Raw genomic sequence first — 6,000 nt, forward strand, 5'->3', positions numbered from 1 at the left:
TCTTTCTTTTTTTAATATCGTAGATCACCTTTATGTATTTGCATGTATTGAACCACCCCTGCATATCTTGGATGAAGCCTGCTTGGTCATAGGTTATGATAGCTTTGATGTGTTCTTTTATTCGGTTTGCAAGTATTTTGTTGAGTATTTTTGCATCAATGTTCATAAGGGAGATTTGCCTGAAATTCTCTTTCTTTATTGGGTCTTTGTGAGGTTTAGGTACCAAGGTGACTGTGGCTTCATAGAATGAGTTTGGTAGTATTCCTTCTGTTTCTATTTTGTGGAAAAGTTTGAAGAGAATTTATTTGAAGATCTGGTGCAATTCTGTGTTGAAACTATCTGGTCTGGGCTTTTTTTTTTTTTTGGATGGAAGATTTTTGATGACAGCTTCAATTTCCTTAGGGGATACAGGATTATTTAGTTGATTTATCTGGTCATGATTCAGCTTTGGTAAGTGGAATGGATCAAGAAAATTGTTGATTTCTTTTACATTTTCAAATTTTGTGGAATGTAGAACTTTGAACTAAGTCCTAATAATTGTTTGGATTTCCTCAGGGTCTTTAGTTATGTCCCCCTTTTCATTTCTCATTTTGTTGATTTGGATGGTGTCTCTCTGCCTTTTAGAAAGTTTGGCTAAGGTTCTTTTTTCAATGGTTATTAGGTGAGTCATTAATTTGCTTGAATAAAGTGTCTCAAATTTCTTCTTGAAGGCACTTAGTGCTATAAACTTTCCTCTTAGCACTGCTTTCATTGTGTCCCATAAGTCTGGGTATGTTGTGCCTTCATTTTCTTTTCTTTCATTTTTTTTTTAATTCTAGGAATACTTTAAATACTTTATTTCTTCCCTAAACCAGCTGTCATTTAGTAACAAGTTGTTCAGTTTCCATATGTATGTAGGCTTTTTGCTATTTCTGTTGTTGTTGTGGTCCAGCTTTATTCCATGGTGATCAGATAATACAAGGGATTATTTGAATATTCTTTTATCTATTGAGGCTCGCTTTGTGAGCAATCATATGGTCTATTTTGAAAAAATTCCATGAGATGTTCAGAAGAAATTAAAATATTTTGTGTTTGGGTGTAAGGTTCTATAAATGTCTGTTATGTCCATTTAATTATGACCTCTGTCAGAGACATTGTTTCTTTGTTTAATTTTTGTTTTGTTGACCTCTCCTTTGTTGAGAGTAGGGTGTTGAAGTTTCCCACTACTAATGTGTGGAGATCTATGTGTTGTTTAATTTTTATTAATGTTTCTTCTATATATGTGGGTGCCCTTTTATGTGGGCCATAGATGTTCAGGACTGTGATGTCTTCCTGGAGGAATTTTCTCCTGATGAGTATGAAGTGTCCTTGACCATATCTTTTGATTAATTTTTGTTGAAAGGCTATTTTTTCAGATATTAGATTGGTTACTCCTGCCTGTTTCTTGGATCCATTTGCTTGGAAAGTCATCTTCCAGCCCTTTAACCCCAGGTAATCTCTATCTTTGTGACTTTGGTCACAACAGATTGCTGGGTCTCGTTTGCACATTCATTCTGTTAGTCTGTGTCTTTTTATTGGAGAATTTCATCCATTGATATTGGAGAGACAAATGACCAGAGACTGATAGATACATTGATTTTGATGTTGGCTATAGTAGTAAGTTTGTGTGCTTGGTTGCCTTTTGTTTTACTACAGTGAGGTTAATTATTTTCTGTGTTTTCTTGAAAGGAGCTAGTTTTCTTGGGTTCTATGTTTCCTTCTAGTGTGCTCTGTAACGCTGGATTTGTGTGTAGGTATTTTTGATATTTGTTTTTGTCATTGAATATCTTCTTTTCTTTGTCTATGAAGACTATGAGTTTTGCTGGGCAGACCTCTGAGTTCTTTTAGCGCCTGCATGATATCCCTCAAGGCCCTTCTGTTTTTCATAGTCTCTGTTGAGAAGTTAGGTGTGGTTCTGATGGGTTTGCCCTTTATATGTTACTTGGTCTTTTTCCCTTACAACGTTCAGTATTTTTTCTTTGTTCTGTACACGTACTGTTGTGATTATTATGTGATGGGAAGATTTTCTTTTCTTTTCTGGACTAATTTATTGGGTGTTTTGTAGACCTCTTATATTCTTATTGGCCTCTCCTTTAAGTTGGGGGAATTTTCTTTAATGATTTTTTTGAAAATACTTTCTGGGCCTTGGAGGTGGCAATCTTCTTTTTCCTGTATTTTTACTTTTTTAGCTTTGTCTTTTTATGTTGTCTTGAATTTCTTGGATGGTCTGTGTCAGGAATTTTTTAGATTTAACATTTTTTTGACAGATGCATTAGTTTCTTCCCTTGTATCTTCCACAGTTGATATTCTTTCATCTCTTGTAATTTATTGGTTATTCTTACCTTTGCAGCTTCTATTTTCTTCTCCAAGCTCTTTCTTTCCATAATTTTCTCTCATTGTTTTTCCTTTAATTTCTCCAAAATATATGGAACACTTCACAAATTTGCATGTCATCCTTGATCAGGGGACTTGCTAATCTTCTCTGTCATTCACATTTTAGTATATGTGCTGCTGAAATGAGCATCACATATTTCTCACAAGTGGTCATTAATAAATCTTGTGTCTCACTTGATTGTGAGTTTCACATTGTCACAGATTCCAGCATTATTGTTAAAGGACAGATACATCCTCAGTCAGTGAATTATTTTCTGTGACAATGCTCTCTGACTAAGGCAAATCTTTAAACAAAAAGCAATTAATATGGGACATTGCTTATGTTTTTATATCAACCAGCCATGAATTCGTATAGGAAAGCAATCATCTTGTTGTAGCTTCTTCAAAACGGAGAGCATTTCATACTGAACCACACGCAGCAGACAGAGAGAGGGAAACTAAAAGAGACAGAGAGAGAGAGAGAGAGAGATAAAGAGACATATTCAGAAATGGAGAGACCGACACCAACAGAAATAAAGATATAAAGTGACAGAGATAGAGAGACAGTGACTTCATTCTGTCTGGTCATTTTCTTTGGCATATCAACTTCAAAGCACACTCTCCTTTAATGTATATCCAAAAGTAATTATATTTTTAAAATATTTTTTATTTTAAATGTTATTAATTACACTATATTCACTTTGTATCCACCCAAAACACCCGGTCTCCTCCCAATCCCACCTTCACTCCCCCTTCTCAAACACATGCCTCTGCAAGTCCACTGGTGGGGAGGATTTTCTCTCCTATCGTTTGATCCTAGTATATCAGACCTCATCTGTAGTAGCTGTATTGTCTTCCTCTGTGGTATGTTAAGGTTGCTCAACCATCAGGGTGAGGTGATCAAAGAGCAGGCCAAATACTTCATGTCAGAGGCAGTCCCTGTTCCCGTTACTATGAAACCCACTTGGACACCCACCTGCCATGGGCTACATCTGTGTATGGGGTTTAGGTTATCTCCATGTGTGCTACTTGGCATCTGGGTTGTTTCTAGGTTCTTACTATTACAAATGAAGCTGCCACAAATATGGTTGAGCAAATGTCCTTATTGAGTACTTGAACTTCTTTGGATATATGCCTAGGAGTAGAATAGCTGGATCTTGAGGATGAGCAATTAGTAGTTGTCTCAGATCACACCAGATTGATTTCCAGACTGGTTATACAAGTTTAAATTCCCCTTCTCCACAACCTCTCCAGCATTTTTTGTCACTTCAGTTTTTTATCTTTGCCATTCTGATGGGTGTAAGGTGAAATCTCAGGGTTGTTTTGATTTGGACTTCCCTGATGGCTAATGATGTTGAGCATTTCTTTAAGTGTTTCTCCCTCATTGGATATTCCTCTATCAAGAATTATCTGTTTAGCTCTATTCCCCATTTTTTAATTGGATTACTTTATTTGCTGCTTTTTAACTTCTTTAGTTCTTTATATATACAGTCACATAGATGGTTGGTGAAGAGTCTTTCACAATCTGTAGACATTCTTTTTGTTTTGATGACAGTGTCCTTTGCTTTACAAAAGCTTTTCATGTTTATAAAGTCCAACTTATTAATTATTGGTCTTAGAGTCTGTGCTTTTGGGTTCAGGAAGTTGTCTCCTGTACCAATGACTTCAAGGCTCTTCCCCAATTATTAGTCTAACCTATTTATTTTGTCTAGTTTTATGTTAAGTTCTGGGATCCACTTGGACTTTATTTTTGTGCAGGCTGATGAGTATGGATTTATTTGCATATTTTTACATGCAGACATCCAGATAGACCAGCACCATTTGTTGAAGGTGCTATCATTTTCCATTGTATGTTTTTGGCCTCTTTGTCAAAAATCAAGTGTGCAGTAGTGTGTGGTTTTATTTCTGGGTCTTCTATTTGATTCCATTGATCCATCATTGTTTTTTTATGCCAGTACTATGTAAATTTTATTACTGTTGCTGTATAATACATGTTGAGATCAGGGATGTACATAGCTCCAGAAGACCTATTATTGTACAGAATAGTTTCAGCAATTCTGTGTTTCTTGTTTTTTTTTTTTTTTTTTTTCATATGAAGTTTAGAATTTTTCTTTCAAGGTCAGTAAAGAATTGTGCTGGTAATTTGATTGGAATTGCATTGAATCAGTAAATTGCATTTGGTAAGATGGCAATTTTTACATTGAAAATCCTGCTAAGACATGACCATGGGAGAATTTTGAACCTCCTATCTTCTTCTAATTCTTTCTTAAGAGACTTGAAATTTTTTTCATACAAGTCTTTGACTTGCTTTATTACGGTCACATCAAGGTACTTTATGTCATTTACTGAATACAAGAACACATCCAGGATATCATTCACTATGACTAAGTAGACTTTATCCCAGGTATGCAGGGGTGGTTAATATACAGAAATCTATCAATGTGATCCACAACATTAACAAACTGTTGGAAAAAAAAAAAAACATGATTATCTCCTTAGATGCTGAAAAAGCATTTGACAAAATCCTACATCCAGTCATGCTTAAAATTTTGGAGAGATCATAGATACAAAGCACATATCTAGACATACTAAAGGCAATATACAACAAGCCTAGAGCCATCATCAAAATAAAATGAGAGAACCTTAAAACAAACCCACTGAAATTGGGACAAGGCACTGACCACTCTGTCCATATTTCTTCAACATATTTTTGGAAGTCCTTGCTTGAGCAATCAGACAATTAAATGAGATGAATGGGATACAAATAGGAAAAGAAGACATCAAAGTATGACTATTTGCACATGATATGATAGTATACACCAGTGAGCACCAAAATTCTTCATGGGAAATCCTATAGCTGATAAATGCCTTTGGCAAAGTGACTGGATACAAAATTAAGTCAAAAAAAAAAGAGTAGCCTTTCTTTTTTCAAAACCAAAATGGCTGAAAAAAAATAGAGAAACAAAAGGAATTATATTATCAAACAAGTCAATACCTCCTAACTCTTCCCAGATATTTCCTTTTCTTTCTTTTTTTTTTTAATGTGCGTTGGTGTCAGGCCTGGAGTTACAGACAGTTGTGAGCTGTCATGTGGGTGCTGGGGTTTGAACTCAGGTCCTTAGGAAGAGCAAACAGTGCTCTTAACCACTGAGCCATCTCTCCAGCCCTCAGATATTTCCTTACTGAAGACTAAACATATAAATAGATGAGCTTCAAGAGGATTGGCAATTCAAATCACCAAGAAGTGGAAGAAGATTGAGGGACTTCTAGGCTAAAAGAACATATATATCCTGATAGTTTGTCATTCAGTGTAATGATTAAAGTCATTCAATGCAATGATTAAATTTTCGTTTCTTACCTGACATTGTCACAGAGGTAAACAGGAGTTAAGGTTGCTGGATCTGAATAAATGGAGGAGATAAATGCTTGCTGGTTTTCACAAGAAAAAGTGACACATGCACAGGATCAGAGATATAGGATACCTAAGAATGTTTGTGTTCTAATCTCCATGGAAACCTCAAGATTCTTTCACGTGCTGATTAGTTGACAGGCAGAAAAATGTCATGAAAAAGGTGAAAGCCAGTAAGAGTTTTCAGGAGTCTGTTTTTT

General features: G+C 35.5%; 1 non-coding gene across 1 annotated transcript; it reads right to left on the minus strand.

The window, feature by feature from the left end:
- Positions 1-2,437: 2,437 nt before the first annotated feature.
- On the minus strand, positions 2,438-2,542 carry LOC132651756 (U6 spliceosomal RNA). The gene has a single exon (XR_009589320.1). It is a non-coding gene; the product is annotated as a U6 spliceosomal RNA (small nuclear RNA).
- Between the last annotated feature and the right edge of the window lie 3,458 nt (positions 2,543-6,000).

This window comes from Meriones unguiculatus (assembly GCF_030254825.1).
Source record: "Meriones unguiculatus strain TT.TT164.6M chromosome Y unlocalized genomic scaffold, Bangor_MerUng_6.1 ChrY_unordered_Scaffold_25, whole genome shotgun sequence".
Lineage (NCBI taxonomy): Eukaryota > Metazoa > Chordata > Mammalia > Rodentia > Muridae > Meriones > Meriones unguiculatus.